Below are 26,522 nucleotides of genomic sequence, written 5' to 3' on the forward strand. Positions count from 1 at the left end.
AGGATCATCTGTTTTGATTTAAATTGTGATTGTAGCACTGCTGCTTCACAGCATCAGGTACAAGGTTGGAGTCCAGCCTTGGTCAACGGCCTGTGTGGAGTCCCCACATTCTCCCCATGATAGTGTGGGTCCCCTCCAGGTGCTCTGGTTTCCTCCCACAGTCCAAAGATGTGCAGGTGGATCAGTCATGCTAAATTGTCCACAGTATCCAGGATTGTGCAGACTAGGTGGATCAGCCATGGGTCATGCAGTGTTACAGTGATAGCGTGCCCTGGGTGTGATGTTCTTTGGATGGTCGGCGCGATTTGATGGGCCAGTGCACTACTTCCACACTGTAGGGACTCTATTCTATGATTGAGGATAAAGGCTACACAGCCGGGTGTCCTTGGAGAAGGACCATGTGGTGTGTATCAATTCTCTCGATGCCTTTAGATAGAGGTGGGCACCGCAGGGGATACAGTGCTTTATCCCCACCGCTGCCCCCTCCCCACAACTCTACTTTGATTTAGTCCCTTCTCACTCTGTCACTTGTAATGGTTTGCTTGGCCCGTAATGGGCTTTCTTTGGAAATATTCAATTGGTTACAAAAATGGTTTACTGTTGGTGATGATATGTCTAGATTAGAGTGGTGCTGGAAAAGCACAGCAGGTCAGGCAGGATCCGGGGAGCCGGAAAATCAACGTTTTGGCAAAAGCCCTTTTCCAGCACCACTCTAATCTCGGCTCTGGTTTCCAGCATCTGCAGTCCTCACTTTTGCACTGCTGGTGATTATATGTTAACCAAAAGCAAAATGGCATAATGATGATGTTGATGGTGGGAAGGTTGCTGTGATAACATTTCTGTGTCAGGGAAATGTGGAAAAAGAACGCTTCGCAGCTCACAGAAGGAGACCTGAAAAGCAATTACATCAAACCAAAGGTTCAGACAGGGAGGGAATATTTCCCTGGAGCTTGAGTAACTGGAAAGTGATGGTGTCCGTGACAAAAGGGATTTTGTTTTACAGTGGTTGAAAGTTTTAAAACTGTTATATTCAGACAGTTTAATTTATTTTCTTTAATTTTATTTGCTGTGCAAAAAACTTTTACAACATTTTAAAACCAAAATTTACAAACTTTGTGTTAAAGATAAATGTTAAATAAAATCCATCAAACCTTCCGTCACTGAAACCTGTTGTGCAAGTGCAATCTCCTGGAGAATCCCTGCCCACTCCTTCCTACCCGGGCTCCATGGCTATATACATACCTGGGAGATAGCAGCAGGAGGAGACCATTCAGCCTTTCAATCCTGCTCCACCATTCAATGGGAAACAGCTGACCATCCAGCTCAGTCTCCTGTTCCTGCTGTGTTCCAATCCCCTTTCATGACTTTACCCCGAAGAACTATATCTAAGTCCTCCTTTGGCTTCACTGCCTTTTGTTCCAGTGACGTTGCTGTGTTACTGTGTGGGTGTAGGCAGGGGTAATGTGATGGTGCTGCCTCCTGGAGGATGCACTCAGCGTCCCTCACCATCCTGCAGTAACATCAACTGGGGTTCAGCAACTAGAGATAGAAACCATTTCCAGGATATGGGCATCACTGGCTCAGCCAGCATTTATTCCCCATCTCTAGTTACCCTTGAGAAGATGGGAGTGAGCTGCTGTCTTGAACCATTCACAGTCCATTTGGTGCAGATAGACCAACAATGCTGTGTGGGAGTGTTGCAGGATTTTGGCCGAGTGATTCTCTATCTTTGGTTCTTCAAATGCTGGTTAACATAATCACAATCTGCACATGATTTTGAGATTTCAGTCTGCAAATCTTCACCATCTAGCACCCTGTATAAAGGAATATGTACAGGTTAGAAATTCAGAGCAGACAATTCTAGCTTCTTTGGAATATCTTTTTCCCCTTTCTTCCCCCGAAGCTGTTACCCTCCAGCCCACTTACTCTCTCCCACCATTCTGACTCTGCTACCCCCTAATGTACACCCTCCCCATTCTCATGGAGTTACTGATAAACAGATCCATGCCACCACTTCCCGTCCCTGGTTAGACTCTGCACCCTTTCTGGGTTCACTTCCTTTCCCTTCAGTTGCTGCAAGTCAATAATGTAACAGCAGAATGAAACAAAAGGAAACAGAAAGGGAGGTGGCAGATCCTGGACAGAAGAGGAACCTTCAGTCTGGGAGAATGGGTCAGATCCTTCTTTGTTTCCCATTTGTTGATTCCCAGCATTACAATGAATTGGGGATGGAGAGTGGTCCTACATGGGTGTGGTGACCCCCTAACAGATCAATACCAGAAGCAGATGCATCCCTTCCCCAGCCAATCACAGTGTGAAATACTTTCTGCAAAGTATACTTACCTAAAGCACATGCTCCAAAACCCGCCCACATTCTGTACATGTACAGTGCGGGGTTTCCCCACACACGTGTGGTCCCTGCCACAGGGATTGTGGGTATTGTAGTCCCCAAGAAGCCACTGGAGCCCTGTCTCTGGAAAGTGTATGAAAAATGTGGACTGGAGGGTGTTGTGTATAGGATCCCCATTCAGACACACAGGACATATGGGCTGTCACTGGGTTTTACTGAGACACCTGCTTCCACAACCTGATTTTCTGATGTAAGGAATATAGATTCAGCCAACTGGGGCGTGGGAAGTGAATAGGAGGAGCAGATTTTAAGCAGAGGTGGCTCAATGGTTAGCACTGCTGACTCACAGTGTCAGGGACCTGGATTTGATTTTAGCCTTAGGTGACTGTGTGGAGTTTACACGTTCTCCCCGTGTCTGAGCGGGTTTCCTCTGGGTGCTCCCGTTTCATCCCACAGTCCAAAGATGTGCAGGTTAGGAGGATTGGATATGCTAAATTGCCCACAGTGTCCATGCCTGTGCAGGTTAAGCCATTAACCATGGGAAATACAGGGAATGGGTGAGTCTGAATGGGATGCTCATTATAGGGTTGGTGTGGACTCCATGGACGAATACCCTGTTTCTGCACTGTAGGGATTCTATTCTAATTTCATGAAGAAGAATGTACCTATCTCAATGTGCTGTGAATCTGTGGAATTCCCTCTTCAAAATGCAGTGGATGCCAGGACAATGAGCAGATTTAATGAAGAGATACAGATGTTGAATTTGCAATGAGATGAAGGGTGAGAGAGAGCAGGCAGGAAAACCCAGCTGAGACCGAGGTGAGCTCAATCATCACCGTATTAAATGGTGGGGCTGGTTCGAAGAGCTGCATTCCCTCTCCTGTACCCAGTGCTCATCTTCTTATGGTAATCACTGGAAAGCTGAATCCAAAACTCACCACCCTCCCCAAAGGAGTCATGATTTGGAGATGCTGGTGTTGGACTGGGGTGTACAAAGTTAAAAATCACACAACACCAGGCTGTAGTCCAACAGGTTTAATTGGAAGCACACTAGCTTTTGGAGCGACGCTCCTTCATCAGGTGATTGTGGAGGGCTCGATCATAACACAGAGTTTATAGCAAAAATTTGCAGTGTGATGTAACTGAAATTATACATTGAAAAATTAATTGTCTGTTAAGCCTTTCATCTGTGAGAATACAGTGATAGTTTGACTTCTTTCATGTGTAAATCACAAAACCCTTCTTTTTAAAGTTGCATTCTCAGGTTAGCTGCTAACAATGGTTTATAGTGAGACGATATGTTGAAGGTGTTAGTTCCCTTTGTTCTCTGCCTATGACCTGATGTTTAGATTGATCCTCTCTCCACAGTCACCACGCTAACATGGACTTGGCTGTACCTCAGTAATTTTTCCAGTCACACTGACATTTGAAATATTCACCCACGGACAGAATACACACCTTCCCTTCCACATGAAAAAGGCCAATGATATTCAGATCGGCACGGATCAAGTAACTATCAAAACTGAAAATGAAGTTCAATTTAAATTTCTCATCTGCAAATCTGCCCTTTCAGTTCTCTACAACAGAGAAAACAAGTCACCACCGTTAACACAGGATGGAAATTCATAAGACAATTATAGTATTAAATTGCAGTTTCTTTGTTCCCCCAAAGCTTTAAATCTCAGTCTCACAATTTCTCTCTTCTGTGAACTGAAATCCAAAATAATCTCCTCACTCCTTCCCTCCACACCTAGTTCTAACACTCTCCTCTCTTTGAATTCAGCTTCCTAGCTCCTGCCTACAGACTAAAAACCAAGAAAAGGGGTGGCACGATGGCACGGCAGCCCCACAGCACTAGGGTCACAGGTTCGATTCCAGCAATCCAAAGATGCGCAGGTCAGGTGAATCGGCCAGGCTAAATTGCCCATAATATTAGATGCATTAATCAGAGGGAAATGGGTCTGGGTGGGTAACCCGAGGGTCGGTGTAGACTGTTTGGGCCGAAGGGCCTGTTTCCACACTGTAGGAAATCTAATCTAATCAAATCAATGAGTCTGACTCGGAGCCTCCTGGGTGTTGGGGAATCCTCCCCACACCTCCCAGGGCTTCCTTCTGGGACAGAACGGACTGACTTTTTCCCCCCCAATCTGGAACCTCTTATTTATTCCCCTACTCCGATCCTCTGATGAGAACCATCCTGCACACACTGGCCAAATCATATCTGGTTGAATAAAAATGAACTAAAATGAATGTTCCTCTCCGTAACATCCCTGAATCTTCACCCGAGTTCTGATAACTTTCTGCAAAATACTCCCCCACTGATACGCCGACCACTTGTCCCGATACCAGGGGAGGGGCCATTCCCCTGGGTCCTGTTCCCAGAGGGAGGAAGGGAGTGAGCTGCCAATGAAAGATCAATCCCACACACCCACAGCCGCTCTCCCTGGCACTGACCCACCTTGCACATACACCAACAATTGCCCAGCACTGCGCCCATGCACCCATGCACTGGTCTCCCCTCCTGCAGAGCATGCTCCAGATCACACAGGAGCCTGAGTGATTGACAGCAGCCACTGCCCAATAGGGTGGAGGGGGCGGGGCTGGAGGACTGGGACAATGGGATTGTAAACAATGAATGAATGTGGAGGACACTGGGGGATGGACAGGTCAGTGAGGGACATGAGCAGTGCAGCAGCAGGAGGGGATCCTGGACAAACTGAGCAACGGGAGAGTCTAACAGGAGAGAAACTACAGGAAGGTTTTGTTTAGAGGCTCAGGCAGGGACAGCTGGGAGACAGTATGGCCTGGTGGCTTGGGCAGGTTTTCCAATCAGCCACTTCAAAGATGCTGTCACTCAACTTTGAACCTGATCCTCCTGGTCCAGAGGTAAGGACACTACCACCATTTCTTGGTGGACTAGAGGAAAGAAGGGAAGATGTTCTCCGTCTCACTCACATGGAAACTCCATGAGCTCCTCCCACTTACTGTCTACGGTGGGGATGGAGGAGACAGAGCAGATGGGAGCAGGGTTAGGGATATAGGGACTGCCTTTGAAAAGGAACTCACTGTGTTGGTGATATTAATAAGACTCGATACACAGTCACTAACACAAAGCTGGTGTACGTGAACTTTATCCAGAATATGAACACCCATAACTGAGTGGCGCAGACTCCAATATACAGAGTTAAGTCCTGTATACTATTAACAGCTGTGTGTGAGAGAAATCACGTCTCATGAACTTAAGTCAGGGCAAAGCGGTGGAAATCATCTACATGGTCTTCAGTAAGGCGTTCAAGAAGGTTCCCCATGGGAGATTAGTTAGCAAGGTTAGATCTCACGGAATACAGAGAGAGAACGAGCCGTTTGGATACAAAACTGGCTCAGAGGTAGAAGACAGAGGGTGGTGCCAGAAGGTTACTTTTCAGATTGGAGACCTGTGACCAGTGGGGTGTCACAAAGGATCGGTGCTGGATCCACTAATTTTCATAATTTATATAAATGATTTGGAAGTGAATATAGAAAGTATTGTTAGTAAGATGACATCAAAATTGGAGGTGTAGTGGACAGTGAATAAGATTATCTCAGATTACAACGGGATCTTGGTCAGATGGTTGAGGATTGGCAAATGGAGTTTAATTCAGATAAATGTGAGGTGCTACATTTTGGAAAAGCAAATATTAGCAGGATGTATACACTTAATGGTAAGGTCCTCGGGAGCGCTGCTGAACAAAGAGACCTTGGAGTGCAGGTTCACAGCTCATTGAAAGCAGAATCGTAGGTAGATAGGATAGTGAAGAAGGTGTTTAATATGCTTTCCTTTATTGGTCAGAGCACTGAGTATAGGAGTTGGGAGGTCATGTTGCGGCTATACAGACATTGGTTAGGTCATGCTTGGAATATTGCGTGCAATTCGGGTCTCCTTCCTCTCAAAACAATATTGTGAAACATGAAAGGGGTCAGAAAAGTATTACAAGCATGTTGCCAGGGTTGGAGGATTTGAGCTATAGGGAGAGGATGAATACACCGTTTTCCCTGGAGCGTCAGAGGCTGATGGGTGACCTTATAGAGGTTTATAAAATCAGTAGGGGCATGGATAGGGTAAATACACAAGGTCTTTTCCCTGCGGTGGGGAGGAGGTACGATGGGGGGTGGGAGACAGAGGGGGGAGACTGAGAGGGGAGGGTGACGGTTAGCTTGTAGATCTACAACACAATCCTGTTCCTGTTTTCTCCCCATCCCCTTCAATCCCTCTGAAGGGCTCAGAGTAAGTGCACAGACCCTGGAAAATAGAGCTTTAGGGTGACCAAGTGCTGAAGGTTGCATTTGGGACGTTGACCTTTATTAGTCTGTGCACTTTATCAATAAATGGACCTGGGTTCAATTCCACTGTCCTGGATTCATGTCAGTGGCCACAGACGCGCCTGTCTCTGACCCTGACTACTGGATCCCCTGTCACTATAGCTCTGCCATTCTCCTTCCTCCCGTTCTGTGCAGCGGAGCTCTCTGTGGGGTCATGAACCTGGCTGTTGCTGATTTCCCCTGAGAGGCAACCCCATCTGTTCCCTCCCTTATAGAATCCCAAGCGGTGCACAATATCTGTATGAGAAGCGGAATGATCATGGGGAGTCCTGCACTCCCTTCCTGAGCCTTTTGCTTGATCTGATGGTCACCCATTCCCTTTCTGCCTGTGTAACCCTCACCTGCAGTGTGACTAACTCACTAAACGTGCCGTCCATAACATTCTCAGTATTGCTCCACAGTGAGTCCACTCTCAGCTCCAGGTCTGAAAAGCAGTTTCCCAGTAGCTGCAGATGGACACCCTTCCTGCACACACAGCCGTCAGGGACACTGGAAGTGTCCCTTATTTCCCACATTGTACAAGAGGAGCGCCCCACGGGTCTGAGGGCTCCTGTAACAATGTGTCTCTAGTTTCAGCTAGTTACTCCCATTAGGAGAATTTAAGTGAGCAAAAACCTTCCTTCTCTTCCAACATTTCCATTATCATCAAAAGCCCCGATCTTTACTTAAGCTGACATTTTACACTTTAAAAACTGTTTTAAAGAAAACACTCAGCAGGTATCGCTTACAACTTGGCTGTTCCCTTTGGGAACATGTGAATTGCTGAATGGCCTGGACTAAAACTGAAGCTGTGGTTCACCTTCTCCCTGTCTCCCCTCGCTCTATTTACACCCAACTCCAAAACACTCTCATTGAACCAAGCAGCCCTCACGGTGCAGCCCTGTCATTTTCATTGTCTGCTCACACCTACACTGCCCTCAGCCTCCTGTACTGTTCCAATGCATCTCAATGGGAGCTGAAGAACTGCATCTCATCTTTCAATTCAGCCCTTTGTAACCCCAGAGTCAATACGGACCTCAGCAGTTTCTGAATGAACAGACAGTTGTCAAAACCTGGAACATTCCACCCGAAATGGTGCTGGAATTTGAGTCCATAAGGAATTTTAATCAGAAGCTTGCAGGGAATTGAAAATGAGGAGTTTACAGGTTAACATCAGAAAGTGGGTGATTGGGTCTAAATCTGACAGTTCCTATGTAGAGACGAGGTGTAATTTGGACAAATCTGCGTTCCCTCTCAGGGCCCAGAATTGAGCACAAACCCAAAGGGTGATCCCTTGGAACATCTTTCTGCTTTTTGCTTGAAAAAAAGAGATACTTTCCCACAGACAGAACAGACACACCTTTCTCCTTCCCCAGTTAAATGTCAATGGTATTCCGATCCTGATGACCCTGCTGACGATAGAAAGTTGATTTTGAGATCCCTGTCTCAATTATTAAATAAAATCCTATAAAATGAATTCACAAAATAAAACTCACAGTCAGTGCAGGCTGAACAGTAAAGACAAATACTTCTCTTGGTATGTGTTTGATGTGTAAATGCTCCTCTTCAAATCACCCCGACCCCACCCAGGAAGAGGATATGCCCATGCGCCTCGCTGTACCTTGTCCCCAATAAAGATGGTGGCCATAACCCAGAATCCATCACCGCCTGAGGCCCACAGCCGTTTTCCCATTTGCTGTAAACGTGGGACCAAGAGTTTCTAATTCAGGCCTAACTACCTGTACAGAGTGTAATTAAACCCTTCCAGTCTAAACTGATCCAACTCCCCTTTCCTCCTCCTGCACACACTAAGGGTCATTCTAGGTCCAGTGACCCTCACTCAGAACTGACTGCAGCTGGGAAAATTAGAATCCCTACAGTGTGGAAACAGGCCATTCGGCCCAACAAGTCCACACTCACCCTCTGAAGAGTTTCTCAACCAAACCCATTCCCCGACCCTATTATTTTACATTTACCCTGACTAATGTACCTAACCTATACATCCCTGAACACTACGGGAAATTTAGCTTGGCCAATTCACCTTACTGCACATCTTTGGACTGCAGGAGATAGGGGGTAAAGAGTAAATAATAGGTGGGGACAGAGCCCAAAAGAAAAAATAACATTTGGAAAGAAAGGAGTAGATAACAATCTGCTGGGAGGGTGCATAGCTGTGAATGGAGGGGACAGGAACCTGTGTCTGGCAGCAGCTGAGTGGAGGTGCTGGAAATGGCAGTTGATGATCTACGTTCTGCTGCAAAACTGACCCTGAGCTTCCAGCTGCCTGCTACTTTAACACACGAACCTGTTCCCTGGCCAACATCTCTGTCTCATGCTTACTGCAGTGTTCCAGTGAAGCTTGATGCAAGCTGGCAGAACATTCCAGAACATTCCAAAACACACCATATTTCAAGGACTGCAATTTCCCCTCCTACGTGGTCAACAATACCCTCCAGTCTATCTCCACCACTTCCCGCACCTCTGCCATTGAACCACACCTCTCCAACTGCAATAAGGATAGAACCCCCCAGTCCTCACCTTCCACCCAGATACAACGCATCATCCTCCGCCATTTTCACCACCTACAATCAGATCCCACCGGAGATATATTTCCCTCTCCATTCCTTTCAGCATTCCACAGAGACCATTCCCTGTGAATCCTAGTCAGAGCCATGCTCCCCAACAACCCACCTTCCACTCACAGCACCTTCACTTGTCAATACAAGAGGTGCAAAACCTGTGCCCACACCTCCCCCTCACCTCCAACGGACCATTCCCCATCCAGCAGAGATTTTCCTGCACATCCAAACACCTCACCTATTATGGCCTTTGCTTTCGATGTTGTCTCCTGGGACACCAACTTGCGGAATGTTTCAGGGAGCATTTCTGGGACACATGCACCAACCAACCAACCCCACCATCCTGTGGCTGACCACTTCAACTTCCCTACCCACTCCTCCAAGGACATGCAAGTCATGGGCCACCTCCACCACCAAATCCCAGCTACCCGACGCCTGGAGGAAGAAATTGGGACCCTTTAACCACAGAATCAAGGTTTCCTCATCTCCCCTCCCCTGCCTTATCCCAGATCCAACCCTCCAACTCGACACCACGCCCTTAAACTGTCCCACCTGTCCACTTTCCTTTCCAATTATCCACTCCACCCTATCTCCATTACCCTCTAACTACATCTACCCATTGCCTTCCTAGCCCACTTCCCACCAACACCACACATCCCTCTTATTTATCTCTCAGCCCTCTTACTTCCCACCCCACTCCCAATCCCGGCATTCCTGATGAATGGAATATGCCCAAAACGTCGATTATCCTTCTCCTGGGATGCTGCCTGACCTGCTGTGCTTTTCCAGCGCCACATGTTAACGCAAGTTGGAAGAACAACACCTTATCTTCTACTTGGGGACCCTGCACCCCTCTAGCCCCAGTATCAAAATCAATAATTTAGGTCCTGAACTCTCCAATGTCCTAGCGCCATAGCCTCTTAACCCACACACCAGGCCTTGTTAGTACATAACCTACCATTACACATTAGCTATAGTTAGCCACCAACAGTCCCCATAAACGGCTATTCACCCTGCCCCAGCCAGATCGTTATCCACTCCTTTGTCCAACTGCTCCCATCTCTTTGGACTCTATCACCACCTATCATTTACTCCTTAACCCCGATCTTCTGCATATATACCAACATTTTTTTTCAGTAGCATCAGTTCTGAGGAAGGGTCAGCAGATCCAAAATGTTAACTCCGATTTCTCTTCACAGATGCTGCCAGACCTGCTGAGCTTTTCCAGTATCTTTTGGCTGTTGAGTGAGATTTACAGCATCCGCAGTTCTTTTGGTTCTAATTTACCAGGAATTTCTAATTTAAGTCTAGCAGCCTAAAACTGTGCGTTTATAAACCCTCCCAGTCCACAATAACTCAATTTCTTCCCCAGACTTTGCAGTCTCTCCCACTCCCTTCACACTCATGAGGACCTCTCTCACAGTGACACTGCGCCTGCACAGCTCATGGCCATGTGTTGGCCTGCTGGACCCACCCCAATTCACTCCCATTGGCCGAAGGATCACGCCAATTCTCCTATTGGTCTGAAGCTGCTGTCAATCACCTGGGCCCCATTGTGACATGAGTGGGCTCCTCCCAAGAGCATCGGATGATGAGGGGTGACCTCATAGAGCTTTCTAAATTCATGAGGAGTATGGATGGGAAAAATAGACAAGGGCTTTTCCCTGGGGTGGGGGAGTCTAGAACGAGAGGGTGTAGGTTTAAGGTGAGAGGGGAAAGATTTAAAAGGGACCCAAGAGGCAACTTTTTTCACACTGAGATGGGTGCCTGTATGGAATCTTCTGTTTGGGGAAGTGGTGGAGGCTGGTACAGTTACACCATTCGGCATCTGGATGGGCATGTGAATAGGAAGGGTGTAGAGGGATATGTGCCAAATGTTGGGATATCTGGTCGGCATGGACCAGTTCAACCAAAGGGTCTAATTCCATGCTGTATGTCTCTTGGACTCTGCCCTGGGATGAGCTTCATCATTCACAGTGAATGGGGCAGTAACGCAGAGCACAGGGGTTTGGGGCTATTCAGCTGTACTGGCCCCTCTGGAGATGGTGCCAGTCTATCCCAACTCACCTCCCATTTGTCTGTAGCCCTCCAAATCCTTCCTTAAAAAAGTTAAATTCCAAATTTGTTTTCTCAATAACTACTGAATCTGCGTCCAAACTGTTCCAGATGCTCAGAACTTAGTGAGTACAATAATCTTCACATTTTTAACCTGTTTTATTTGCCATTTACCTGAAAGTAGTTACTCAAAATTGTGACGTTAATAATTTCTCCGTCTGTCTCTCTGTAAATTAAATATCCTGGAAACAAATCTGCTCCTGGTCGAAATCCCTGCCTAACCTTCTCAGCTCCAAGGAGAATTAGTTGATCTTCTGCTAACTCTCCATAAAAGAGAAACCCATCTTAATTTTAGTAGTGCCATAAAGATGTACAGCAGAGAAACAGACCCTTCGATCCAACTTGTCCATGCCGACCAGATATCCTAAATTAATATCATCCCATATGCCAGCTCTTGGCCTGTATCCTTCTAAACTTTTGCTAATCACATACAACATCTCAAAGGCATAACTGGGTAATTGTACCTGCCTCCACACTTCCTCTGGCAGCTCCTTCCACACACGTACTATGTTCAGCTGGAAACATTGCCCCTTAGATCCCTTTTAAATCTTTTCCCTCACACCTGAAGCCTGTGCCCCCAAGCTTTGGACTCACATATCCTGGGAATAAGACTCTGGGATTTCATCCTATCCATGCTCCTCACAAATGTATCCGATGCTCCAGGGAAAACAGCTCCAGCCTATTCACCCTCTATCTATATAGCTCAAACCCTCAACCCTAGCAACATCTTTGCAGATCTTTTCCGAACCCTTGCAAATTTCATAATATCATTCCGATAGCGGGGAGACCAGGACTGAAAGCAGAATTCCAGAAGTGGCTGAATCAATGTGCTGTGCAGCCGCAGAATGACATCCCAACTCCACTACTCAATGTACTGACCAGTAAAGGCAAGTACACCAAACACCTTGTTCACTACCCTGCCTATGATTCCACTTTCAAGGAACTATGAACCTGCACTGAAAGATCTCTTTGTTCAGCAACACCCCCCAGGACCTTCCCATTAAGTGTATAATTCCTGCCCTCATTTGCTTTTCCAAAATGGAGCACCTCACATTTATCTGAAATAAACTCGATCTGACAATCCTCAGCCCATTTGATTGATGTCCCATTGTACTCTGAGGTAACCTTCTTTACTGTCCAGTGCACCTCCAATTTTGATGTCTACTGTAAGCCTACTAACTATACCTCATATATTCACTCACAAATCATTGATATAAATGATGAAAATCAGTGGATCCAGCACTGATCCTTACACCATATTGCTCATCACAGGGCTCCAGTCCGAAAAGCACTACTCTCCGTCCCCAACCTTCCCGCCAATTTGTATATAATAGCTGGCTCTCTCTGCATCCCATGGTGTCTAACTTGCTAACCAGTCTGTTATGTGGAACCTTTTTGAATGTCTTTCTGAAGTCCAAGTTAGTGATGTATGTACAAAGCCATGCTGACTATCCCTAATCACTTCTTGCCTTTCCAATTACATATAAACCTGTCCTTCAGAATTCCTTCCAACACCTTGTCTGCCACTACCCTCAGGCTCACCAGTGTATTGTTCCCTGGCCTTTCCTCATCACCTTTCTCAAATAATGGCTCCTGTCTTGCAGCACCTCACCTCCGGCTATCGGTGATACAAATCTCTCAACGAGGGGCCCGACGATCACTTCCCACAAAGATTTGGGATACACCTGATCAGGTCCCACAGATTTACTCAGCTTTCTGTATAAGACATCCCGTACAACCTCCTCTGTAATATGGACAGTTGTCAAATCATCACTATTTATTTCTCCAAACTCTCTCGCTTCCATATCCTCTTTCAGTAAAAGCTGACATGAAATCCTTGGGTAGTATCTCTCCCACCTTCTGTGGTTCCACAGACAGCCTTGTTGATCTTTGAGGGTCCCTATTCTCTGCCTGGTTACTCTTTTGTCCTTAGTGTTTTGTAGAATCTCTTTGGATTGTCCTTAAACCTCTTTCCCCCCAAAGCTATCTCATGTATCCTTTTTGCCCTCCTGTTTTCCCTCACGTGTACTCCTACTGCCCCTATACTCCAAGGGATTCACTCAAACCCAGCTGTCCGTAGCTGCCATATCCCTCCTTCATCTTTTTGACCAGACCCTCAATTTCTCTAGACACACAGCATTCTCTACACCTACCAGACTTGGCTTTAACAGGAACATACTGTCTATGTACTCTTGTTGTCTCATTTTCACAGGCCTATGGAGGCAATGGCAGATGAGGACATGGAAACAGTCACTCTCAGTAAAGAGGTAGTGTTGGAAAGATAACAGCCCAAAAGAACATGGGTCTCCTGGCCGTGATGGAATGCATCCCAGGGGACTAAAAGAGATGGTGAAGGGTTTATTGTCCTTCCTTGCTAGAGGGATGGTTATGCTGCAGTTGTACAGGGTGCTGGTGAGGCCACACCTGGAGTACTGTGTACAGGTTTGATCTCCTTACTTCAACAAGGATGTACTGACACTGGAGGGGGTGCAGAGGAGGATCACTAGTTTGAGTCGGGGGTTGAGAGGATTGGTGTATGTGGAGAGACCGAATAGACTGGGATTATACTTGTTGGAATTTAGAAGAATGGGAGGCTGTATTGGAAAAAATAAAATTAAGAAGGGAATAGATAAGATAGAAGCAGGGAGGTTATTTCCATTGGGGGGCGGGTCAGTCTAGAGAGCACAGCGTCAAAATAAGGGGGTATCTGATTTAGGACAGAGTTGAGGAGGAACTTCTTCAGCCAAAGGGTTATGAATCCGTGGAATTCCCTGCTGAGTGTAGCAGTTGATGTTATCAACTTGAATGTCTTTAAGGCAAAATGTAGATTTGCAAACAGGAATCGAATTAAGGGTTATGGTGAGAGAGCAGGAAAGTGGAGCCGAGGCCATGAAAAGATCAGCCCTGATCTTATTGAATGGCAGTGCAGGCTTGAGGGGCCAGATGGCCTACCCCTGCTCCTATTCCTTCTGTTCTTATGTTCCCACTTTCCAGCCGTCCCTTTACCTGGGGGTTGCAAAGAAATATTGAAAGTTCTTGCCTTGTACCATCAAAATTCACCTTTGTCCAATTTTGAACACCAACTTTTAGATCTGATCTATTATTTTCTGCAACTATTTTAAAACCAGTAGAATTGTCGTCAAAGAATCCCAAGTGTGGAAGCAGGCCATTCGGCCCATCACATCCACACTGACCCTCAGAGCCTCCTATCTTACCCCTGTAACGCTGCATTTCCCATGACCAATCCACCTAGCCTGCACATCCCTGAACATTTCCCATGGCCAATCCACCCACCTGCCCATCCCTGAACAATACGGCAATCCAGCCTGGATTCTCCACCCAACCTGCACACCTTTGGACTGTGGGAGGAAACCAGAACACCTGGATGAAACCCACACAGACAACCTCAATAAGGTGATCGTCCTGTTCTTATTTCCCAGTTCCACCCAAGTAATTTCAACGGGCGAACCCCCATGAATATCCTCCCTAAGCACAACAATAATGTTATCCCTACTCAAAAACACCATTCCACCTTCCCTCTTATCCCCCTTTCTACCCTTCCTCATATCTATTCCCTGGAACATTAAGCTACCTGGCCTGTCCAACCTAAGCCACGTTTCTGTCATACCCACTATATCCCAGTCCCATGTTCAAAACCATATCTTAAGCTCATCTGCTTTCCCTGTAAAACCTCTTGCATTGAAATAAATGCAGTGCAGTGCTATCAAAAGGACAGACTGATGGGCAGAGGGGGTGGGATGGCCCTGTTGATGAGGGATGACGTTCAGTCCCTTGGGAAAGGGGGATACACAGAATCAGGAGATGTAGAGTCAGATTGGAGGGTGGCTAATGTTATCCCACTTTTCAAAAAAAGTTGGGAGAGATAAAACAAGGAATTATAGACCGGTTAGTCTGATGTCAGTGGTGAGAATGACGCTGAGTCAATTACAAAAGATGAAATTATGGCTCATTTGGATAGCAGTAATAGGATTCGTCAGAGTCAGCATGGATTTACAAAGGGGAATATACTGACTTGGATTGAAAATTGGCTGGCTGACAGGAAGCAAAGAGGAGTGATAAACGCTTCCTTTCGGAATGGCAGGCAGTGACTAGTGGGGTACCACAAGGTTCGGTGCTGGGACCACAGCTGTTGATAATATACATTAATAATATAGATGAACATCTTAAACGTAATATTAGCAAATTTGCTGATGACACAAAGCTGGGTGGCAGGGTGAAATGTGAGGAGGATGTTATGAGAATACAGGTTCACTTGGACAGGCTAGGTGAGTGGGCGGATGCATAGCAGATGCAGTTGAATGTGGATAAATGTGTGGTTATCCACTTTGGAGGCAAGAACAGGAAGGCAGATTACTATCTAAAAGGAGTCAAGTTTGGTAAAGGGGAAGTACAACGAGATCTCGGTATTCATGTACATCAGTCAATGAAAGCAAGCATGCAGGTACAGCAGGTAGTGAAGAAAGCTCACTGCATGCTGGCCCTCATAACAAGAGGAATTGAATATAGGAGCAAAGAGGTCCTTCTGCAGTTGTACAGGGCCCTGGTAAGACCGCACCTGGAGTATTGTGTGCAGTTTTGGTCTCCACATTTGAGGAAGAGCATTGTGACTATTGAGGGAGTGTTGGGTAGGTTCACGAGGACAATTCCCGGAATTGGCGGAATGATCATATGTTGAAAGATTGGAGCGACTGAGTTTGTGTATACTTGAATTTAGAAGAATGAGAGGGGATCTGATTGAGACCTACAAGATTATTGAAGTGTTGAACACTCTGGAGGCAGGATGCATGTTCCCACGGATGGGTGAGTCCAGAACCAGAGGACACAGGTTAAAAATAAGGGAGAGGCCATTTAGAAGAGAGTTGAGGAGAAACGTCTTCACCCAGAGAGTAGTGGACACATGGAATGCACTGCCCCAGAAGGCAGTGGAGGCCAAGTCTCTGGATAATTTCAAGAAAGAGATGGACAGAACTGTTAAAGATAATGGAATCAAGTTTTATGGAGATAAGACAGGAACAGGATACTGATTGTGGACGATCAGCCATGATCATAATGAATGGTGGTGCTGGCTCAAAGGGCAGAATGGCCTATTCCTGCACCGATTGTCTATTGTACCTTGTCAGTCCTACCTCATTCTGTGCCTTGCCCTTGCCTGTCTAACTTCTCAACTGTACCAGCCTCAGGGTTACCTCCTTTCTCACTATCTCTTTAGGATTACCCCCACGCCCTCACTGGTTTAATGCCTCCCGAGTAGCACTAGCAAATCTCCCTGCTTGGATATTAGACACCTTCCAATTCAGGTGTAATCCATCCTTGTTATGCACGTCACCTCTCCCCCAGCAGAGATTCCAATGATCCAAAAATGGGAATCCTTCTCCCCTGTATCAGATCCTTGGCCACGCATTCATCTGCTCTACCCTGCTATTCCTGCTCTCGCTAGCATGTGGCACCGGGAGTAATCCAGATATTACGACCCACAAGATCCTGCTTATTATCCTCCAGGCTAATTTGCTATATTCTGTCATCAGTACTTCATCCTTTTCTCTTATGTCACTGGTACCAATGCACAGCGACCTCCCACTGATCATTCTCCCCTTTCAGAATATTCTGCACCCTCGGAGCCATCCTTCACCCAGACAGTAGGGAGGCACCACCCCACTCTGAGGTCTCACTATCAGCTACAGAAACTGCAGTCTGTGCTGCAGACTAGAGAGCCCCCTATCACCATCGATCGCGTGGAACCTGTTATACCTCACATTATACTAGATTCATTACACTAGTAACTTGGCTGTCAGTGCGATATTCCCCTGAAAATGTGACCCCCGACGCTTTCCAAAACAGTATACTTGTTGGAGATGGAAATAACCACAGGAGACTCCTGCACTACTTGCCTTCCGCTCCTCCATTTCCTAGAGGAAACCCATCTACCTGACTGGATCGGCAGTTTTCCTACCTTTCTGAAACTGCCACCTATCACACCCCCATGCTCCTGTAAATTCTTCATTACCTTTAACCATTGCTCCATCTGATCCAGGAAATCCTACAGGATTTGCATCCTCACTTCCTGCAGACAATCAGATCATTGAAACCTTCCTTAATCTCCCACATCCAACAGGAAGAGCACATCACTGTACGAATGGCCATCTCTGCACCTTAACAGTCCACAGACCCAGAAAAAGGCACACAATCTTACAGCTTTACAAAACACGGCTCTAGAATAAATTAGTACCAATATTTTATATTAAAAAACTTTATCAAATTATCATAAGATGTGTATTTAAAGAAATAAACTGTCGCCCTACTGAATGTTGTAGCTTTACTAAAATAAAACAGATTAAGATTTATCTTTGAAGGGACCGAAACCCACTGAGCTGTGAGTCACAGATGAACAGCACTAAACAGAACCTTCGGTCAAATTTGTCCATGCCGACCAGATATCCGAACCTAATCTTATCCCTCTTGCCAGCACCTGGGCCATATCCCTCTAAATCTTTCCTATTCATGTCAAGTATCCAAATGCCTTTAAAATACTGTAATTGTCAGCCTCCACTACTTCTTCTGGCAGCTTATTCCATTCAGGCACCACTCTCTGCATGAAAAAGTTGCTCCTTAGTTCCCTTTTATATCTTTCCCCTCTCACCCTCAACTTATGCTCTCTATTTCTGGACTCTCCTACTCAGGGAAAAGACCTTGTCTGGTTACCCTATCCATGCTACTAATGATTTTATAAACCTCTATGGAGGTCACCCCTCAGTCTCTGATGCTCCAGGGAAAGAAAGCCCCAGCCTTTTTGCTCTCTTTCTGCAGCTCAAACCCTGACAGTATCCTTGTAAATCTTTGCTGAACCTCTTCAAGTTTCACAACATCCTTCCGATTCACGGAGAACAGAATTGCACACAATATTCCAAAAGAGGCCTAACCAATGTCCTGTAATCACCTTCCAACTTCTATACTGAATGCTCTGATCAATAAAAGAATGTATTCTAAACATTTTCTTCAGTATCCTATCTACCTGCAACTCTACTTTCAAGGAAATATGAACCTGCACTGCAAGATATCTTTGTTCATCAACACTATCTAGGAATTTGCCACTAAGTGTATCAGTCCTGTTAAGATTTGCTTTTTTAAAATGCAGCACATCACATTTATCTGAATTAAACTCCATCTGCCACTTCTCACCCATCTGAACAACATCCTGTTGTAGTCTGAGGTAACCTTCTTCGCTGTCCACTATACCTCTAATTTTGGTGTCATCTGCAAACTTACTAACTATACCTCCTATGCTCATATCTAAATCATATATATAAACGACAAAAAGTAGTGGACCCAACACTGATCTTTACGGCACTCTACTGGTCACATGCCTCCAATCTGAAAAACAACCCTCCACCACCACCCTGCCTTCTACATTTGAGCCAGTTCTGTATCCAAACGGTTAGTTCTCCCTGTATGCCATGAGATCTAACTTTGCTAAGCAGTCTTCCATGGGGAAGCTTGTCCAGTACCTTACTGAATTCCATAGATCACGTCCACCTCTCTGCCCTCATCAATCCTCTTTGATACATCTTCAATTAACTCAATCAAGTTTGAGAGACATGCACAAAGTCATGCTGACTATCACTAATCAATCCTTGCTTTTCAGTATACACATGCATCTTGTTCCTCAGGATTCCCCCAACAACTTGCCCAGGCTCACCGGTCGTTAGTTCCCTGGCTTGTCCTTACCACCTTTCTTAAATAGTGGCACCATGTTAACCAACCTCTAGTCTTTCGGCATTTCGTCTGTGATAATCGATGATACAAAATATCTCAGCAAGAGGCCCAGCAGTCACATTCCCAACTTCCCACAGAGCTCTAGGGTACACCTGATCAGGTGCTGGGGATTAACCAAGCTTTACAGGTTACAAGACACCCAGCACGTCCTCCGCTGTAAGATGGACATATTCAACTTCTATTTTCCCACATTCTATATTGCCCATGTCCTTCTCCACAGTAAACACTGATGCAAAATATTTTGTTAGTATCTCTCCCATCTCCTGCGGCTCCACACGTAGGCTACCTTGCTGATCTTTGAAGAGCCCTATTCTCTCTCGAGTTACCCTTTTGTTCTTAATATATTTATAAACACCCTTGGGATTATTCATAACTCTATTTGCCAAAGCTATCTCATGTCCCCTTTTTGCCCTCCTGAGTTCCCTCTTAAGTATACTCCCACTGTCTTTAATGCTCAGGATTTTTTTGGTATTTTTGGATTGGAATAAATGCAAAATATTACATCTTGATAAAACAAACGAGAGCAGACTTACACTAATTAAAAACAGGGCATCGAGGAGCGATATGGAACAAAGAGGCCGAGGGGTTCGGGTCTTTCAAGTCTGTGTCACATGTAGACAGGGTGGTTAAGAAGATGCTTAGCACACTTGTCACCATTGCTCAGACCTTGGAGTACAAGAGTTGGGATGTTATTTTGGATGTTGGGGAGGCCTTTTCTGGAATTCTGTGTCCAGTTCTGGCCATGCTGATATCGGGAGGACATTATGTATTTGGAGCGGATTCAAAAGCGATTTACCAGGATGTTGAGGGGAATGGATAGTCTGAATTATAAGCAGAGGCTGGATAGGCTGCGACGTCTTTCACTGGCGCGCAGGAGGCTGAGGAGTGACCTTATTAGACTCAAATCATGGATGGGTGGTATCAGTAATGTGAACAGCAGGTGTCCTTTCCAGGAAGGAACCCGATTCAAGACTGGGTACACAGCTTTTAAGGTGACAGCAGAACAGCTTTAAAAAGAGATTCGGGGATTTTTAAAAAATATTTGTTCAGACAATGGTTTGTGTGTGGAATGAACTATCAGAGGAAGTGGTAGTTGTGAATCAAATTACAATTTGAGGGTGGCACAGTGGCTCAGTGATTAGCCCTGCTGCCAGGGCCCCAGGTTCGTTTCCAGCTTTGGACAACTGTCTCTGTGGGACTTGCCCATTCTCCCAGTGTCTGCATGGGTTTCTTCCAGGGGCTCCAGTTTCCTCCCTAATGAGAGAGCAGCCCTATGGTCTGGGAGGACAATGCTGACTTTCCCTTTTACACAGTGATGCCACTGTGTCTCTGGGATGGGGAGAGGGAATGCTGAAGGGGTGGATGGGACACCACTACGGCACAGTGCTTTGTCCTGGAGGATGTTCACTTTCTTTAATATTGTTGGGGGCTGCACTGATGTAGGCAAGTGGAGAACGTTCCAACACAATCCTGATGTGTGTCTTATAGAGAGCTGTGGGCGGCATGCTGGCACAGTGGTTAGCACTGCTGCCTCACAGCGCCAGAGACCTGGGTTCAATTCCCGACTCAGGTGACTGACTGTGTGGAGTTTGCACGTTCACCCCGTGTCTGCGTGGGTTTCCTCCGGGAGTTCTGGTTTCCTCCCACAGTCCAAAGATGTGCGGGTCAGGTGAATTGGCCATGCCAAATTGCCCCTAGTGTTAGGTAAGGGGTAAATGTAGGGGTATGGGTGGGTTGCGCTTTGGCGGGTCGGTGTGGACTTGTTGGGCCGAAGGGCCTGTTTCCACACTGTAAGTAATCTAATCAAACAGACACTGGGGAATCAGGGGTTTGGGGAAACTGAGGTTGTTCTCCTTGTAGCAAAGGCAATTGAGGGGAGCTGTGACAGAGGGATTTACAGAAATTATACATTATAATAATAAACCTTACACCCATCAGCTCATTATACAAGGATTACAGGACACACATAAAAGGTTTGGGAAGATTCAAAGAGAACTTTTATGCAGCAAATGGGATTCAGATGGAATACAATACTCACACACAATGCGAATATCCAGGTCCTGATGAATTGACTAATTCAATCAGAGTTTGGTGTTACAATGACTGAGATTACCATCTGAATGTCCACCTGTAGTATCCTGTAATACAAGTTTATAAACTCCATCACTGTCAGTTCAGGTTAGAAACTCACACCATCTCCTCCTCCTGGCCCAGGATGACTGGACACATTACCCCTTGTGGAGGTCAGCAGTCAGTTCAGGGGGAAACCTCTGTGGGTTTCTGTGAGTTTCCACCTTGGGATTTCATGCGACTGAACAGGGCAGATTTTTGACACATGGGACAGAATATTCCAGGAGTCAGTGAGATGCGGAGAGCAGGATTTGCTTCTTTTTTTTCCCTTCCGTGCTGCCGCTGTGCCTCATCAATAAGACATGGGGGGGGGGGGGGTGAAAGGTTCATGCAGCTCGATGGGCAAGTTGTCTCCATTCTGACCAATGGGCAGCAAGTTCCTCCCATAGAGTATCTCTAAAAACAGAGCATCTCTGCATGCTTCACACTGCCCACTGTTCCCAGTAAATGTTTAGAAGAATGGGGGGGGGGGGAATTCCTAGAAAAGGCATAACTGTAAAGTGCTAAGAGGATTGTGAAGAGAGAGAGATACACAGGAGAAGGGGGCAACAAGTTGTCAGATGGAGTATAATTTGGGAAGATGTCAAGTCGGTCAGTTTGGAGGGGACAATAAGAGAACAGAGTGCTATTTACATGGTGGAATCTGTAGAAAGCTGCACCAGAAAGGGATCTGGGGTAATTGTGCAGGAAACACTGAAAGCCAGCAGATTCTGGGCCAGTCACGAAATCAAGGGTTCTGTTTCGGATTCACCAAGTTTAAGGTAACACAGACACGGGTAAGGGGTTTCAGTAGCAATGGAGCTGGGGTGAGGTGGAGACAAGCAACGTTTCAGAGATTGGAATTCCTGGTGTTTGTGATTGTGTAGATGTCTGATTAGAAGGTCACCTTGAAGTCAGATATGACAGCAATATTGTGAAGAGTCTAGTTCTACCTCAGACTGCACCCAGTGAGAGGGAGGGGCTCAGCAGTAAGGGAAAGGAATTTGTATTAGCAACTGAAGGTAATGGATTTAACCGTAACAATGTTTCATCGGAGGAAATTGCAGTTAATCAAGTAGTGGGAATGTGATAAGCAGTTTGATAACTGAGTAACAATGGAGCAATGGAGAGGGATGATGGGGAGGGAGAGCTGGGCATCGTCAGTGTACATGTCAAACCTCACACTGTGCTTTTAGACAATGTCACCTCCTGGCAGTATGTAGGTGAGAAACAGTAGGGACCAAGGATAGATCCTGGAGGGACACCAAATACAAGGAATTCATAAAGGAAAGGGAGAGTGGGGATGGAGCAGGATTTACAAATGATGGTGAGGTTAAATGTTAGTTTTTTTTTGCAGAATGGATGAGAAGGACATAACCAGAAAAGACAGACAGACAGAACAAGGAACAATATCTGTGAATTGGCGAGGGGGGAGTGAAGGGGAGGAAACAGAGTTGGAATGTCTGTGGTTTAGCGAGACTAGGAAAAGATCAAGATGAGCTCTGATAAGACTTGACAAGAGGAGAAAGATGTAAGTTTGGGACAAAAACCAGGAACACCATGTGAGGCAGTTTGTCTCAGTGGGCTAGTGGGATGGAGGGAAGCAGCAGAGGCAGCTGGTCGGATTGTGTCAGTCTTAGTGACAGAGAAACTCAGTGTGCTCGTTGCTCTTGTTGTTGGTGAGAAGGATGGAGGAGACAGGATGATGGACAGTGTTTACAAAGAAACAAAACCAGGGTTGGTGATGTTTAAAATGAGTGAACAAACCTAATGTATTTAACTTTTATCCAGAATATTAAAATGTACAACTGAAGTCCCTGTTCGAATCCCAGCTCGGCAGACGATGGAATCTGAATTCATGAAATAATAACGAATTAGGAATCTCCTGATTTCCAAGGAACTATTGTCAATGGCAGAAAATATCCTGCCAACCTGACAGTCGCCCAACAAGTTACTCACTGCATTAATCACTGCAAAGTCTCAACAAAGGAATGAAACTGGATGGACCACTTGGCATCTAACAAGGCACCAGAAAATACAACCACAGAATCAGCCCTCTCGGCTCTGCAACATCCTGCTCACTAACATCCGGGTTTTTTGTGCCAAAACGTGGCGAGCTGTCTCACAGACTAGTCAAGGAACAGCCTGACATAGTCATCCTCACAGAGTCATCCCTTACAGATAATGGCTAGACACCACCATCACCATCCCTAGATATCGAGAGTGTGATGATGGAAAAGCATAACAAGGTGAGGCAGCATCTGAGGCGAAGGAGAATCGATGTTTCGAGCCTAAGCCTTTCATCAGCCTGACCTGCTGTGCTTTTCCAGCACCATACTCTCCACTCTGATCTCCAGCATCTGCAGTCTTCACTTTCTCCTGAAATCTCTGGATATGTCCTGTCCCACCAGCAGGACAGACCAGGCAGAGGCGATGGCACAGTGATGTACACACCTTTTGCCCTGGGAGTACTCAGCATTAACTTTGGACACCAGGAAGTCTCATGGCTCCTGCTGATTACCACGTACTGTGCTCCCACGGCTGACGGATCAGTGCTACTCCATGTTGAATAACACTTGGAGGAAGCACTGAGGCAATAAAATGGTGACAAGCCTACTCTGGGTACAGGATTTCAATGTCCTCTACCAAGAGTAGCTCAGCTGCAGGATTACTGACTGACTGGTCGGGTCCTCAAGGACATAGCTGCTCAACTGGGTTTGCAGCAGGCGGTCACGGAACCAGCAAGATGGAAAAACATACTAGATCTTATCAGTATGAATCTATCAGCTGCAAATGTATCTGTCCATGACAAGAGCGACCATCCCACAGTCTTTTTGGAGACAAAGCCTCACCTTAAAGTTGAGAAAAACCTCCCTTGTGCTGAGTGGTACTATCACCATGCTAAATGGGACAGATGTAGGATCTCAAACTGGATATCTCTGAGGCACTGTGGGATAACAACAGCAACAGAACTGTACTCCAGCACAATCTGTAATCTCATGGGTTTGTACATCCCGCACTCACCCATCACAATGGACAGGAAAGGATGGCATGCCATGAGCAGCACCAGGCATACCTAAAAATGCAGTGCCAACCTGTTGAAGCTACCAAACGGGACCATCTGCATTTTAAACAGCATCAGCATCAAGCAACAGAGCTAAACGATCCCACAACCAATGGATCAGATCAGAATTCTGCCACACCCACTTGTGAATGGTAATGGACAATTAATCAACTTGTTGCAGGAAGCACAACAGATATCCCCACCCTAACTAACGGAGGGATCTCACACATCCATGCAGCATTTGCAGCAATTCTCAGCCAGTTGCAAAGTGGGATGATCCATCTCAGCCTTCAACAGTGGTTTCCAAAATCACACACGTGAGTTTTAAGTCAGTTTGATTTAGTTCGAATAAGACCAAGAAATGGTTAAGTAGTGTAAAGGCTATGGGTCCTGCTAACATTCTGGCAATTATACTGATAACTTGTGCTCCAGAACTTGCCACCCACAAAGCCACGTACCCATCCAGCACTGGCATTGACTGACAATGTGGAACATTGCCCAGGGATGTTCAACACAAAAACACAGGTCAACTCCGACCCAGGCAATTTCCCTCGATCAGCAGGAAAGTGATGTAAGTATTCATCAACAGGGCTATCAAGCAGCTGCTTAGCAACAGCCAACTGAGTGACACTCATTTTAGGCTCCACCAGGGCCACTCAGCTCCCGATTGTGTTACCACCTGATTCACAACCTGACAACCAGCTGAATCCCAGAGGTGAGGTAAGAGTGACAGCCCAGTCCCACTCCAACACCACTATTTCTAGCTGATTCCACCCTCATCTCAGCTCATATACTGAAACTCTCATCCATCGTGTGTTATCTCCAGACTTAAATTATCCAAACACACTCCTGGCCAGCCTCCCAAATTCAACCTCCCTGTAATCTCAAGAAAAATTGAAAGCTCTATCGCCCACGTGCTCACTTCTCCCCAAATATGTTCACCCGTCAAAAGGCTCCTATAAGCAACAACAATTTAAAATTCTCATTCTTGACTTGATTCCTGGCTGTTCTCATCCCTAGCTCCATGCACCACACATCCTTTGAGACCTCGTCAATCCATTTACTTCGAGACTCCTAATAATTTGTTAATTCATTACTTCAACTGTGTAGCTGATTCTGCAGTTGCTAAAGCAACATGGTCTGGAATTTGCAGACAAAACATCACAGGTCTGCGTTCCACCTTTAAGACATCCCTCAAAACCTGCTTTTTGGCAATGCTTTTGGTCACCTGACCTAATATCTCCATCTCTGGCTTTATATCTAAAATTCTCAATGATATTTTATATGAAATTATAAGCATGATAATAAAATTACAAACTGTTCTTGGTTTGGACATTATCTTCAAATCATCACTGTTGCTGTAATGAATAATCTGTAATGTCTCTTACCCAACCACATTGTGGGAGCACCTTCACCACACAAACTGCAGCTGTACAAGAAAGTCAAGCATCACCCTCTCCACAGGCAACAGGGCTTTGGCATTAATCACTGGGATCTGTGGAAAGAGAAACACAGTTCAAGGGGGTGCAAAATGCATGACAGGGAATGAAAGTGGTGCAGAATTTGATAGTCAGAAACTGAAGGAAAATACACTTGTATATTGGAAAAAAGAATTCTTGACTCAAAAATATTCAAGACAAAATAATCTGATAATAGAGCAGCACATGGTCAGGGGCTGGGCCACGTGAAAAATTCATTTACAAATGGTCTATAAAAGTAATAATACAGTACTAAACAGATCAAACATACCCCCATGGTTGGAGACTGAGGAAGCTGGACATTGACAAAGTGGTCCTGAGGGAGCCCAGAGGTGACTCAGAGCAGGATTGGCTGCTGTCATCACAATGACTCTGTACCAGAGAGAGGCTGCACATGCGCCTGGCTGCACCTTGCCCCCTACAAAGATGGCGGCCCAGCACGTGTCCAGTGAATCGTTGTCCCGAATAAAGATGGCGGCGCTCACTCAGGCCTGCAGCCGCTGAGGCAATTCCCCATTTACTGCAAACACGGGACTGGGACGTTCAAATTTGTGTTTTCCGACGTGCACAATTTGTTTGTAAAACCTCTCCGCTCATGACATCACAGCTTCTCTCACATTTCCCTGATTATTTCTTTCCTTACCGTATCCTTTCTCTCTATAACTTCCCGAGCATTTATTACAGCGACTCTGCGTCGG

At 45.9% G+C, this 26,522-nt stretch overlaps 1 long non-coding RNA gene across 1 annotated transcript; it reads right to left on the reverse strand.

Moving 5' to 3' along the window:
* Window positions 1-1,076: 1,076 nt before the first annotated feature.
* On the reverse strand, window positions 1,077-26,522 carry LOC132814804 (uncharacterized). The gene is made up of 4 exons (XR_009644494.1): window positions 26,468-26,522; window positions 25,735-25,841; window positions 21,212-21,311; window positions 1,077-1,814 (listed from the first exon to the last, which is right to left on the reverse strand). It is a non-coding gene; the product is annotated as an uncharacterized LOC132814804 (long non-coding RNA).

The sequence above is a fragment of the Hemiscyllium ocellatum genome, unplaced genomic scaffold, assembly GCF_020745735.1.
Source record: "Hemiscyllium ocellatum isolate sHemOce1 unplaced genomic scaffold, sHemOce1.pat.X.cur. scaffold_926_pat_ctg1, whole genome shotgun sequence".
Lineage (NCBI taxonomy): Eukaryota > Metazoa > Chordata > Chondrichthyes > Orectolobiformes > Hemiscylliidae > Hemiscyllium > Hemiscyllium ocellatum.